This window comes from Etheostoma spectabile, unplaced genomic scaffold (assembly GCF_008692095.1).
Source record: "Etheostoma spectabile isolate EspeVRDwgs_2016 unplaced genomic scaffold, UIUC_Espe_1.0 scaffold00018480, whole genome shotgun sequence".
Lineage (NCBI taxonomy): Eukaryota > Metazoa > Chordata > Actinopteri > Perciformes > Percidae > Etheostoma > Etheostoma spectabile.
In genome coordinates, this window is record NW_022604277.1 from 140,365 (window position 1) to 155,618 (window position 15,254).

Consider the following 15,254-nt stretch of genomic DNA (forward strand, 5'->3'; position numbering starts at 1 on the left):
GGTCAGCAAAACTACCCAACAAGTAGCACTTACTGCATACATAACTCAAGTCAGTGCTTGTGTTGGGTAGTTCTGGTGCCAGATGATGCATTTACTAGTGTTGGGAAGAATTGTGAATTGGCCTGTCTCTGCATTTGTTCAGAGATATGTCTGATGATGAACTCACTACAAAGACAACCCAAAAGAGAGTACTTATAAACACAATAATCATCAGTGTCTCCATTGAGGTTATTTGAATGTGATTACATGACATCCATCTTCATTTACAGTCTGTAGCATTGTCATGTTCAACTGCCCCAACAAGTAGCACTTTACTGAATTCAACAGTCAAGTCAATGCTAAAGTTAGGGTAATAGGAATGACTTAGAAAAACATTTCAGCATTGTTCAACCAGTAACCAAGGAGAATATCCCTTTTAAACATTATTTATGGAGGAAATCCTGGACTTCAGAGGTCAGCAAAACTACCCCAACAGTAGCACTTACTGCATACATAACTCAAGTCAGTGCTTGTGTTTGGGTAGTTCCGCTGCAGATAAATGCATGTTACTAGTGTTGGGAAGAATTGTGAAATAGCCTGCATTGTTTCAGAGATATGTCTGATGATGAACTCACTACCAAGACAACCCCAAAGAGAAGCACTTATGAACACATTAATCATCAGTGTCTCCATTTGAGGTGATCTGAATGTGATTACAATGACATCCATCTTCAGTTAGTCTGTAGCATTGTCATGTTCAACTACCCAACAAGTAGCACTTACTGAATCAACAGTCAAGTCAATGCTAAAGTTAGGGTAATAGGAATGACTTAGAAAACATTTCAGCATTGTTCAACCAGTAAACAAGGAGAATATCCCTTTTAAACATTTCTTTATGGAGGGAAATCCTGGACTTTAGAGGTCAGCAAAAACTACCCCAACAAGTAGCACTTACTGCATACACAACTCAAGTCAGTGCTTGGGTTTGGGTAGTTCTGGTGCCAGATGATGCATTTTACTAGTGTTGGGAAGAATTGTGAAATTGCCTGTCTCTGCATTTGTTCAGAGATATGTCTGATGATGAACTCACAACCAAGACAACCCAAAGAGAAGCACTTATGAAAACATTAATCATCAGTGTCTCCATTTGAGGTGATCTGAATGTGATTACAATGACATCATCTTCAGTTAGTCTGTAGCATTGTCATGTTCAACTACCCCAACAAGTAGCACTTACTGAATTCAACAGTCAAGTCAATGCTAAAGTTAGGGTAATAGGAATGACTTAGAAAACATTTCAGCATTGTTCAACCAGTAAACAGGACAAATCCCTTTTAAACATTTCTTTATGGAGGAAATCCTGGACTTTAGAGGTCAGCAAAACTACCCCAACAAGTAGCACTTACTGCATACACAACTCAAGTCAGGCTTGGGTTTGGGTAGTTCTGGTGCCAGATGAATGCATTTTACTAGTGTTGGGAAGATTGTGAAATAGCCTGTCTCTGCATTTGTTCAGAGATATGTCTGATGATGAACTCACTACCAAGACAACCCCAAAGAGAAGCACTTATGAACACAATAATCATCAGTGTCTCCATTTGAGGTGATCTGATGTGATTACAATGACATTGATCTTCATTTACAGTCTGTAGCATTGTCATGTTCAACTGCCCCAACAAGTAGCACTTACTGAATCAACAGTCAAGTCAATACTAAAGTTAGGGTAATAGTAATAAATTTTGCATTGTCCAACCAGTAACAGGAGAATATCCTTTTAAACTTCTTCTTGGAGAAATCCTGGACTTTAGAGTTCAGCAAAACTACCCCAACAAGTAGCACTTACTGCTACATAACTCAAGTCAGTGCTTGTGTGTTGGGTAGTTCGGTGCCAGATGAATGCATTTTACTAATGTGGGAAGAATGTGAAATAGACTGTCTCTGCATTTGTTCAGTGATATGTCTGATGATGAACTCACTACCAAGACAACCCCAAAGAGAAGCACTTATGAACACAACAATCATCAGTGTCTCCGTTGAGATGATCTGAATATGATTACAATGACATCCATCTTCAGTAGTCTGTAGCATTGTCATGTTCAACTGCCCCAACAAGTAGCACTTACTGAATTCAACGTCAAGTCAATACTAAGTTAGAGTAATAGGAATGACGTAGAAAAAGTCAGCATTGTTAACCAGTAAAGGGAGAATATCCCTTTTAAACATTTCTTGTGGAGGAAATCCTGGACTTTAGAGGTCAGCAAAAACTACCCAACAAGTAGCATTACTGCATACATAACTCAAGTCAGTGCTTGTGTTGGGTAGTTCTGGTGCCAGATGAATGCATTTTACTAGTGTTGGGAAGAATTGTGAATTGGCCTGTCTCTGCATTTGTTCAGAGATATGTCTGATGATGAACTCACTACAAAGACACCCCAAGAGAAGTACTTATAAACACAATAATCATCAGTGTTCCATTTGAGGTTATTTGAATGTGATTACAATGACATCCATCTTCATTTACAGTCTGTAGCATTGTCATGTTCAACTGCCCCAACAAGTAGCACTTACTGATTTCAACAGTCAAGTCAATGCTAAAGTTAGGGTAATAGGAATGACTTAGAAAACATTTCAGCATTGTTCAACCAGTAACCAAGGAGAATATCCCTTTTAAACATTTATTTATGGAGAAATCCTGGACTTCAGAGGTCAGCAAAACTACCCCAACAAGTAGCACTTACTGCATACTAACTCAAGTCAGTGCTTGGTTTGGGTAGTTCCGCTGCCAGATAATGCATGTTACTAGTGTTGGGAAGAATTGTGAAATAGCCTGCATTTGTTCAGAGATATGTCTGATGATGAACTCACAACCAAGACAACCCAAAGAGAAGCACTTATGAACACATAATCATCAGTGTCTCCATTTGAGGTGATCTGAATGTGATTACAATGACATCCATCTTCAGTTAGTCTGTAGCATTGTCATGTTCAACTACCCCAACAAGTAGCACTTACTGAATTCAACAGTCAAGTCATGCTAAAGTTAGGGTAATAGGAATGACTTAGAAAACATTTCAGCATTGTTCAACCAGTAAACAAGGAAATACCCTTTTAAACATTTCTTTATGGAGGAAATCCTGGACTTTAGAGGTCAGCAAAACTACCCAACAAGTAGCACTTACTGCATAACACACTCAAGTCAGGCTTGGGTTTGGGTAGTTCTGGTGCCAGATGAATGCAATTTTACTAGTGTTGGGAAGAATTGTGAAATAGCCTGTCTCTGCATTTGTTCAGAGATATGTCTGATGATGAACTCACAACAAGAAACCCAAAGAGAAGCACTATGAACACATTAATCATCAGTGTCTCCATTTGAGGTGATCTGAATGTGATTACAATGACATCCATCTTCAGTTAGTCTGTAGCATTGTCATGTTCACTACCCCCACAAGTACGACTTACTGAATTCAACAGTCAAGTCAATGCTAAAGTTAGGGTAATAGGAATGACTTAGAAAACATTTCAGCATTGTTCAACCAGTAAACAAGGGACAATACCCTTTTAACATTTCTTTATGGAGGAAATCCTGGACTTTAGAGGTCAGCAAAACTACCCCAACAAGTAGCACTTACTGCATACACAACTCAAGTCAGTGCTGGGTTTTTGGGGTAGTTCTGGTGCCAGATGAATGCATTTTCTAGTGTTGGGAAGAATTGTGAAATGCCTGTCTCTGCATTTGTTCAGAATATGTCTGATGATGAACTCACTACCAAGACAACCCAAAGAGAAGCACTTATTAACACAATAATCATCAGTGTCTCCATTTGAGGTGATCTGAATGTGATTACAATGAACATTGATCTCATTTACAGTCTGTAGCATTGTCATGTTCAACTGCCCCAACAAGTAGCACTTACTGAATTCAACAGTCAAGTCAATACTAAAGTTAGGGTAATAGTAATAAACATTTTAGCATTGTCCAACCAGTAACCAGGAAGAATATCCTTTTAAAACTTTCTTCTTGGAGAAATCCTGGACTTTAGAGGTCAGCAAAACACCCCACAAGTAGCACTTACTGCATACAAACTCAAGTCAGTGCTTGTGTTTGGGTAGTTCTGGTGCCAGATGAATGCATTTTACTAGTGTTGGGAAGAATTGTTGAAATTGCCTGTCTCTGCATTTGTTCAGAGATATGTCTGATGATGAACTCACTACCAAGACAACCCCAAAGAGAAGCACTTTATGAACACAACAATCGCAGTGTTCCATTTGAGATGATCTGAATATGATTACAAGACATCCATCTTCAGTTAGTCTGTAGCATTGTCATGTTCAACGCCCCAACAAGTAGCACTTACTGAATTCAACAGTAAGTCAATACTAAAGTTTTTAGAGTAATGGGAATGACGTAAAAAAATGTCAGCATTGTTTAACCAGAACAGGAGGAAATATCCCTTTTAAACATTTCTTGTGGAGGAAATCCTGGACTTTAGAGGTCAGCAAAACTACCCCAACAAGTAGCACTTACTGTACAATAAATCAAGTCAGTGCTTGTGTTTGGGTAGTTCTGGTGCCAGATGAAGCATTTTACTAGTGTTGGGGAATTAAGAGATTGTGAATTGGCCTGTCTCTGCATTTGTTCAGAGATATGTCTGATGATGAACTCACTACAAAGACAACCCCAAAGAGAAGTACTTATAAACACAATAATCATCAGTGTCTCCATTGAGGTTATTTGAATGTGATTACAATGACATCCATCTTCATTACAGTCTGTAGCATTGTCATGTTCAACTGCCCCAACAAGTAGCACTTACTGAATTCAACAGTCAAGTCAATGCTAAAGTTAGGGTAATAGGAATGACTAGAAAACATTTCAGCAGGGTTAACCAGTAAACAAGGAGGAATCCCTTTTAAACAATTTATTTATGGAGGAAATCCTGGACTTCAGAGGTCAGCAAAACTACCCAACAAGTAGCACTTACTGCATTACATAACTCAAGTCAGTGCTTGTGTTTGGGTAGTTCCGGCTGCCGATAAAGCATGTTACTAGTGTGGGGAAGAATTGTGAAATAGACTGTCTCTGCATTTGTTCAGAGATATGTTTGATGATGAACTCACTACCAAGACAACCCCAAAGAGAAGCACTTATGAACACAATAATCATCAGGTCTCCATTTGAGGTGATGTGAATGTGATTACAATGACATCCGTCTAAAATTAGTATTTAGCATTGTCATGTTCAACTGCCCCAACAAGTAGCACTTACTGAATTCACAGTCAAGTCAAGCTAAAGGTAGAGTAATAAGAATGACTTACCAAAACAATCATTACCCAGAGACACAATCTAGAATGAATTATATCACATTTAGCATTGTCCAACTAGTAATACAACGTAAAATAGCTGTTACTGTTAAGTCTTTCGATAAAATACTGGGAATCATTGTCACGAAAAACAACCCCATAGATTAGCACTAACTAAAATCATCAATGCCAATGCTTGAGTTAGCCCAACGTCAAAGTCTTACAGTAAAGCAACCTCTTTGCCCATGATCTTCTCCATATCCCAATGTTTCTTCTGGCATCTTCTGTGTTGTGGAAGTGGTTCCTTAAACAGATGTGCCATCTTAAATACTGAATGCAGCCATTTGCAACTCAACACACTTCTTTTTGATCAAGTTTCAGTGGTCTTGTCTATGTAAGTAAGGAATGGCTTCATGAAATAGACAACCATCATCCCAAAGTGTATGCCATTAAAAAGTCTATGAGTGGTGCAATTAGAGTCCAATAACTTCTTTGGGGCAACTCTTTTCCACCAGATAGAGCTCATTCAGCATTAGAAAGTACCAGTTAGTGCTGAATATCTATTCCAAAAACCCCCATTCTTTTATTTATTTAGCTAGCGGGTGGGACAACTGGTGAAATGTACTTGTTCTGCATGTGTTGGTGTCTGATGATGGAACTCACTACCAAGACAACCCAAAGAGAAGCACTTATGAACCCATAATCATCAGTGTCTCCATTTGAGATGATCTGAATGTGATTACAATGACATCCATCTTCATTTACAGTCTGTAGCATTGTCATGTTCAACTGCCCCAACAAGTAGCACTTACTGAATTCAACAGTCAAGTCAAATACTAAAGTTGGGTAATAGTAATAACATTTAACATTGTTCAACCATTAACCAGGAAGAATATCCTTTAAACATCTTCATGGAGGAAATCCTGGACTCAGAGTCAGCAAAACTACCCCAACAAGTAGCACTTACTGCATACATGACTTAAGTCAGTGCTTGTGTTTGGGTAGTTTGCTGGTCAGATGATTTCAGTTTACTAGTGTTTGGGAAGAATTGTGAAATAGACTGTCTCTGCATTTGTTCAGTGATATGTCTGGTGATGAAGCTCACTACCAAGACAACCCAAAGAGAAGCACTTATGAACCCATTAATCATCAGTGTTCCATTTGAGATGATCTGAATGTGATTACAATGACATCCATCTTCATTACAGTAGTAGCATTGTCATGTTCAACTGCCCAACAGTAGCACTTACTGAATTAAACAGTCAAGTCAATGCTAAAGTTAGGGTAATAGGAATGACTTAGAAAACATTTCAGCATGTTCAACCAGTAACCAAGGAGAATATCTTTTAAACTTGTATGGAGGAAATCCTGGACTTTAGAGGTCAGCAAAATACCCCACAAGTAGCACTTACTGCATACTCAAGTCAATGCTTGGGTTTGGGTAGTTCTGGTGCCAGATGATGCATTTACTAGTGTTGAAGAATTGTGAAATAGCCTGTCTCTGCATTTGTTCAGAGATATGTCTGATGATGACTCCCAATACCAAGACAACCCCAAAGAGAAGCACTTATGAACACAATAATCATCAGTGTCTCCATTTGAGGTGATCTGAATGTGATTACAATGACATCCATCTAAAATTAGTACTTAGCATTGTCATGTTCAACTGCCCCAACAAGTAGCACTTACTGAATTCAACAGTCTTGTCAATGCTAAAGGTAGAGTAATAGAATGACTTACCAAAACAATCATTTACCCAGAGACACAATCTAGAATGAATTATATCACATTTTAGCATTGTCCAACTAGTAATACAAGTAAAATAGCTGTTACTGTTAGTCTTTCGATAAAATAACTGGGAATCAGTTGTCAGAAAAACAACCCCATAGATTAGCACTAACTAAATCAATCCATGCCAATGCTTGAGTTAGACCACGTCAAAGTCTTACAGTAAGCAACCTTCTTTGCCCATGATCTTCTCAAGTCCCAATGTTTCTTCTGGCATCTTCTGTGTTGTGGAAGTGGTTCCTTACACAGATGTGCCATCTTAAATACTGAATGCAGCCATTTTCACTCAACCACACCTTCTTTTTGATCAAGTTTCAGTGGTCTTGTCTATTGTAAGTAAGGAATGGCTTCATGAATAGACAACCATCATCCCAACGTATGCCATTAACAGTCTATGAGTGGTCAATTAGAGTCCAATAACTTTCTTTGGGGCTACTCCTTTTTCCTCCAGATAGAGCTCATTGAGCAATAAAAAGTACCAGTTAGTGCTGAATATCTATTCCAAAGCCCCCATTGCTTTATTTATTTAGCGAGCGGTGCACAACTGTTGAAATGTACTTGCTCTGCATTTGTTAGTGTCTGATGATGAACTCACAACCAAGACAACCCCAAAGAGAAGCACTTCTGAACCAAATGATCATCAGTGTCTCCATTTGAGATGATCTGAATGTGATTACAATGACATCCATCTTCATTTATAGTCTGTAGCATTGTCATGTTCAACTGCCCCAACAAGTAGCACTTACTGAATTCAACAGTCAAGTCAATGCTAAAGTTAGGGTAATAGAAATGATTTATAAAACATTTCAGCATTGTTCAACCAGTAACCAAGGAGAATATCCTTTTAAACATTTCTTCTTGGAGGAAATCCTGGACTTCAGAGGTCAGCAAAACTACCCCAACAAGTAGCACTTACTGCATACACAACTCAAGTCAGTGCTTGTGTTTGGGTAGTTTTGCTGTCAGATGATTTCATTTTACTAGTGTTGGGAAGAATTGTGAAATAGACTGTCTCTGCATTTGTTCAGAGATATGTTTGATGATGAACTCACTACAAAGACAACCCCAAAGAGAAGACGTTGTGAACACAATAATCATCAGTGTCTCCATTTGAAACGATCTGAAAGTGATTACAATGACGTCCATCTTCATTTACAGTCTGTAGCATTGTCATGTTGAACTGCCCCAACAAGTAGCACTTACTGAATTCAACAGTCAAGTCAATACTAAAGTTAGGGTAATAGTAATAACATTTTAGCATTGTTCAACCAGTAACCAGGAAGAATATCCTTTTAAACATTTCTTCATGGAGGAAATCCTGGACTTCAGAGGTCAGCAAAACTACCCCAACAAGTCTGTCTCCGACCCCCCGGTGTCTTAGACTAGACTAAGAGAATAGAAAGTTTATTAACTGTATTTTTGTCAGAACGTCTCACTTACTTGATAACCTTTGATCTCTGTCTGATAACGTTCCAAAGGGGCGGAGTTAGAGCATGTCCTTCCTCATTGGACAGCGAAGAAACCAACAAGTAATAATTTGGCTGATAATTTGGGATGATTCTACAATTATAATGTCCAATCCTCCTTATTTATAGTCTTAGTTCACTGGACCAGTTACTATATAATGGAGACTACTGTACACTCATGAAACAACAGGACGAGGACACCTCAAGGGTTTTTGTTTATATTTTTATATCACAGTGGCGGCTGCTGAAAAATTTTCGGTGGGGCTCTTTGTGCTGGGGGGGGGGGGGTTCCGGGGTTTGTTTTGAATTTTGTAGACGCGATTTCCAGCATTCTGGTTCCTTTTAGGGTGACCAGCTGGAAGTCCCACATCTTTCACAATGATCAATTCATGTGTTGGTAAATGTAATGTTTCACACATATCAACTCATATTTGTTATTTGTTATTTCATGTAGGCCAATAAAGTAAAAACGAGACATTGTGAGCTGTTGATGCAGTTTTAAAACGCGTAGTTAGTTCTACACTTCGACTAGGCGACGCAGGCTCTGATTTCTTCATTTAATGATCATAAATGCATATTGTGTTGAGATTTTTCTTTTGTTGTAGACATGATTATAGAATATCATCAGTTAAAGTTATATTTGGCCACAATGCAAAAGAAGCTGTGTGCAGTCAATTGAGGAAGTGGTTTAATGGGAGGCCACTGATGCATAGAAGGTTATGCTTGCTAGAAGTCCCCCCCTGTAAGGTTATGGTAAAGGTGTTCATCATATTCTAGCATTGTAGATAAGATTATTTATTTTATCTTAATGGTAATTTCCTGAGTAGCATTATCTTCTGCTAACTTTTAAAGTGCTCAAATTATATTTGTAGACTGCTTACGCATTCAGGTGGTCCACCATCATCTGCCACACTTTCTTGTTTCATAACAGCGTTGCAGTTGTTTCATTAAAGTTTGTCTGAAAGATTTAGAATATATCAAGAAATAAAAAGTGCATTTGCTTTCATTAAAACATGTCAGCAATACATGTCAGCAATATTTTCCTTAATTTTGTCATAATTTGTATGAAGAGTTAAAATTGTGAGTAAGAGAAAATCCAGGGTTTAAAGAAGGTTGTTCACTAACTTTCTCTGTTTGTCGGTTGCTTTAGAAACGGGGAGGAGAGGGACCCAAACGTCACCACTGTCAGCACTGTGAGAAATCCTTCACAACATCAGGATATTTAAAGATTCATCAGAGAGTTCACACTGGAGAGAATCTACACAGCTGTGAGCAATGTGGGGCAGCTTTCACACGCAGGGACACCTAAAAACACATCAACGCATTCACACTGGAGAAAGCCATAGAGCTGTGATCAATGTGGGAAAAGGTTTTCTCAGTATTAGCCTTAAAAATCACCAGCTCATTCACTCTGCCTCGTTGTGAACATGTTTCAGAGCCAAGCTGTTTCCTCCTCCTCCTCCTCATGCCTGATAGCTGTGTTCTTATATTCTGATCTTCTCTCCTCATTGAAGGCTGACACCAAGTAACGATCATTAAGATTAGGAAATATAACGTGTTTGCATTAAAACACTACCAAGGAAACACATTCTTCTGCTTTGAATTAGGCAGACTAGTTGCTGCATAGGGTATTGCTGCCCTCTACTGTTTGTTACCAACATTCACATAAATTATTAGTTTTTTACCATAAAGTCCACAGCTAAAAAAGCACACCAGCCTAATGAGAGTAATAAACATAGTTTATAAATTGAACACACATCCTACTTAAATGTTCCTTTTAAAGCTTGGATCCCACTCTTACTTACAGTGCCCTCAAGTCAACCTAGCAGTGTTTCAGACTCCACTAATCCACACCTGCTGAAGCGCCTGCATGGATGTCCCTTCATCATCTTTATCCAGCTCCCGACAGAACATGTCCACATTCTTGGCTGTAGTGAATTCTCCCTCCACCAGTTACTTTCAGGGTGGCTGGATAAATAAGAAAGTTTGAGACGTCTTTAGCATGTACTTTACGCTGTACTCCTATACATTCCTGACACTGCTGGGCAGTGAAAGCACTGTAGCCAGGCTTAAAATGCAGCGTTGCATTGGAGTCCTGAATCGGGCCGTCCTGCTGCCGCCTGAAGGACTGCCTGGCGGCCCTGGTATCTCAGACACCTTCAAATCAGCGTATGTGTCATTGTACCCTTGCCGTTGATTCTGTGTGCTCTGTCCATGTTGATGGTGGCCCTGTTCTGTAAGGAGGGAATCCAAACCAGTAGCTGTTTCTGCAGGAATCCACTGGATTGTCTTTTTCAGTCCAATAATGCGCACATTGTTGTATCTCAATCTGTCCTCCATTTTGGCTAGCTTAAACTCAAATTTCTTCTTGTCATCAATGCAGGTTTCTTATCTGCCTGTTGTCTCCCTGCCTCTCAAGCTCTTTCCTGATGTGTTGCAGCAATGCTTACTTTACTGCGTTGTGGACCGCTTATTGAAGCAAATTTGTTGCTTTTCCAGGACCTTTTTGTGCCTGCAGACATTTCACTAAGTCACAGTGGTAACAAATAAAATGACTGACGTCGAATGAGAAAGAATGACCTGGTTTTTATTGTAAAATGCAGAGGAGGATGCAGAGCCTCAGCTCTGAGCGACCCTTGCAAACACGGTCACGTGATCTTTTCTATAATTTAGAAAATACATGTTTAAGGACTTTAGGATGAACAGAAAAAGGAATGTTCAGTATAGTACGTCTCCGGGCTGCTTTCTTATTTGGGCCTTGACGTGGCATGGCTGCTCAAGGGCTATTACTTTTAACCTTTGAACACACTTTGAACCCTTTAAATATCAAAAACTTCCAACAGTTGGAACACAAAACGTTTTAGCATTGTGAGACTACACAGCGATTTGGCCCATGGTTTAAAAACCAATGTGTGGAAGGCCTGAATTTGGACTTTAGGTCAAATTCAGTTTAAAACCTTTTAAAGTCAACTCTGCCTGAACAGTGTAATTTCTTTTAACAAGGTGCCCTTTAAGTAGCATGTCTGCATTAGCTTAAGTTAAGTGTAATGTCTTGTTTGTGTTGTAGTATCTATAGAGATTGTGTGGTGTGGTATGGAACCATTGTCCTGTCTTTTATGTATTATGAAACTTATTGCCGTCTGTCTTGGCAGGACTCCCTGGAAGAAGAGTTACTGTAGCTCAATGGGATTGTTCCTGGTTAAATAAAGGTTAAATAAAAATAAAATTAATCTGTAATAAGTCCAAACATTCCTCTCTTCATTGCCGACATACTGGAAGTCGGCCATGTTTAATTGGATGCTCTCCAGTTCTTGTTGTTTGGTAGATTAACATTATATTTTCCTACTTTGGGGACTTTTCATTTCATATTCTTTGTCTGACATTTTCTATTCCCTGTTTGTATTTTCTGTGACTGCATGTGGTTTTAAATCTGTTGGAGTTTCTTCAGACTAAAGCAAAGACACTGATGATGTCATCCAAAGGAATCATAAAGGACAGCAACCTGTTTCCAGAGGACACTAAAGAATGACGGAGCAGCAGGAAACAGAGCAGCTCAAATAGCAAACAGCTGATTTCTTCATCTGACTCGTAGAATAACGCCAATGATTGACTTGTTTTAAATGTCTGGGAATGTGGAACAGCTCCATGCTGACTACCTGAAATAAAACAAGGCCACATGCTGATTACTGGGGACTTGATTTGATGGATTTATTCTTCCTGTTGTGTCTCTGTTTAAACTCCTAATTTAAAGGTAAAGTCAGCGTCCACTAAAGGTTGTGTTGTTGCTGCTGACAGACTCAGATTATTATTCTAAGTGTGTGACAACATTATGGGATGGATCCCTACAGAGATAGACCTTTTAGTTAAAGAGGAACATCCTTTTAGTTTAGATCCTTTAGTTTCCAACCAGACCAGAGTGGTGATTGTAGGAACAGTGGAAAGATGAACCAAGATGGCTTGTCATATTTTGTTTTTTTCTATTGACTATAGTTGTGTTTGTTATTAACAGAAATCAACCTGTCAACATTTCTATTTGTCATAAAGTTCCAACGTTAAGTTTTTTACCGCCAGTTCAAAATGGAACTGAACACGGAGGAGGATTCCTCCCTAACGGCCGCTCTGCTCTGCTCCGTGCCCCCGCTGTCCGGTAATAGTTAAAGCAGATAAAAACCTAAACAACACTCAAAAGCTTCAAGATAAAACTTACTTAAGAAGCTTCTTCATTCACGTTCAAGAGAAGGCCTGTTTCCAGCCAGATTACGACTTGATTCATGAAATCCCTGTTATTGATATGTAGTCAGTCCCATATGGTCTAGCGGTTAGGATTCCTGGTTTTCACCCAGGTGGCCCGGGTTCAACTCCCGGTATGGGAATTGGTATTTAGCTGGTTAAGGTCTTTAGAAAGATCTGTATGATCTCTGACATTGGCCTGTATTGAATCAGAGCTGTAGTTATGTACATTCCCAACACGGTCAGACTTTGCTGTAATTTCTACAGTTACTTACCGTGAAATACGATAACTTTCTTTTCTGGTTCACTACTGTAATATGCATTGCATTATGGGTAGTAACATTTAATTTACATTTATTTACTGTATTTTTTGAATTTGCTGTAGTCTGCTGTAAAACAGCAGTAGTGCTACTGTAGGTGAATAAAATTGTTTGTTCATGTTATAGAAGCATAGAATGAAATGGAAAAATAAAATATCTCTAAAAAATTAAACTATTTCATTTTATAGAAATATTTTACATTTTCTTTATTATGCTTTTAGCAGTGGAGGTAATTTAAAAATGTGAAATGCTTTTCAGCAGTGTAAATAACTTATTGAGAGTTGTAGAGACAAACAACCTGTAATTTTCTAATGTTAAACTCAGATAAAACTGAAGTTATTGCTCTGGGGCCCAAGCACCTCCGTGACGCACTATCCAAAGAGATAGTTACTCTGGATGGCATCACCCTGGCCTCAAACACCACTGTGAGGAATCGTTTCACCTACGTAAATGTGCAAAATAAATATTTGTATAAATTTTAAATGTATTATGTTCCAGTTTAATGGGTGTTACGACAGGTATCAGCAATGCAGTTTCCATTTTAAACTTGACATGCCATAAAGTTTACTCTTCAGCAGCTAGAGACAATTAACTCAAGACACTTGCAGCAACAGATGCTTTGCCAGACATCAACAAACTGGAAATAGACTTGATGCTGAAACAAAGCATAGGAATTAGCAGAAGATAGTTTTGATCCATCGACCTCTGGGTTATGGGCCCGGCACGGTTCCGCTGCACCACTCTGCTGTTTATGTTCAGGGGAAGGAAAATTCTGAGATTCACATTTTGAGGGACAGTTTTCGGGTTGCAAAGTTAAACATTGGTAGACCTTGCAACTATCATTTATGTGAGCTTCCTGCTTACCTCGAAGAATCTTGAAGGAGACTACTGAAGCAATAATCAGCCAATACCTTGTTAAAAAATGTTATCAACACCCTTCACTCTTTGCAATTTTTCTCTGACATTGTTTATTTTAGAAAATTGTAACCAGCATTAAATGAGTAGTTTTAGGTCTGTGTGAATGTGGGCCGAGTATTTACCTCGGCTGAACTTGTGAACATCTCTTTGGCATATTCCCAGTCTGATCAAGTCCAGGTGCTGGAAAATCTGTGATTCACGTTTTGAGGGAATGGGATCTGCATGTGCTTTCTTACCAGGAAGTTTCTGGAGGTCCAAATGGCATCTTTAATGGCGGCCAGGGTGAGCCACTGATTTGCAAAGTTACATGCTAGTATCTGTTTCTTTGGCCTGACGGATGGACAGACGACCCAAAAGCATAATACTTCTTGCCAAGACATAACAAGAAACAAAAAAAGAGGCGGGGGAGACAGAGTTAAGCCCTGACACAATAGAGAACTACAGACAAAAGATGTGAAATAGTACCAAGTGTGACCAGAAGAATTGGAATAAAACTAGAACTTTAAAGTACAAACCTTTCTTCAAGAAATCTTTATTGTGCTCACATTGAACCTCATTTCTGAAACGTGTATACGACCTAAAACCGGCGTAGGACGGGCGTACGCCGATTCCTACGCAAAGTTCGGCAATGTATGTGAAGTGCATAGGTCTCCACATACATTGCTTTTATTAAGATTGAAGACCAAATTGTTAGTTTTTACGAAATTTTCCCAACCATCGAAAGTGTTTTCATAGCCTCGTTGGCACAGTAGGCAGCGCGTCAGTCTCATAATCTGAAGGTCGTGAGTTCAATCCTCACACGGGGCAGGTGTTTTAAAAACACAACTGATGCTGGAAATACAGTGACTTTCAGGTGGTTGAATACTGGCAATACACATGAATGGAAGTTGTGATTCTGTGGTTATTTCTGCGATTGAGACAACAAAAGGCAATCTTTTTTTTTTTTAAACGATATTTTTATTCAAGAAAGGTAACACTGTATAGGATGCATATAAATAGAATATCTTGAATTGGTTTAACATTACTTTGTCAATCAAATCCCATCCACCCACCCACAACAACCACTTACTGCCATTAAAATAATTAAGGATAATAATAATAACGATAATGAAAATAAGTACATAATAATGAGAAGAAAAAAAAGAAAAAAAGGAGAAAGAAAAGGGGGGGGGGGCACTCAACACTCTTACATTATACATGCCTGTAGCTACACATGGTTGAAAAAAGAAAAAAACACATCAGGGCCCTGTTG

At 38.8% G+C, this 15,254-nt stretch overlaps 2 non-coding genes across 2 annotated transcripts; both read left to right on the forward strand.

Moving 5' to 3' along the window:
• Positions 1 to 12,835: 12,835 nt before the first annotated feature.
• trnae-uuc (transfer RNA glutamic acid (anticodon UUC)) lies at positions 12,836 to 12,907 on the forward strand. The gene has a single exon. It is a non-coding gene; the product is annotated as a tRNA-Glu (tRNA).
• A 1,829-nt stretch (positions 12,908 to 14,736) lies between these two features.
• Positions 14,737 to 14,809, forward strand: trnam-cau (transfer RNA methionine (anticodon CAU)). Its single transcript has one exon. It is a non-coding gene; the product is annotated as a tRNA-Met (tRNA).
• The last annotated feature ends 445 nt before the right edge of the window (positions 14,810 to 15,254 follow it).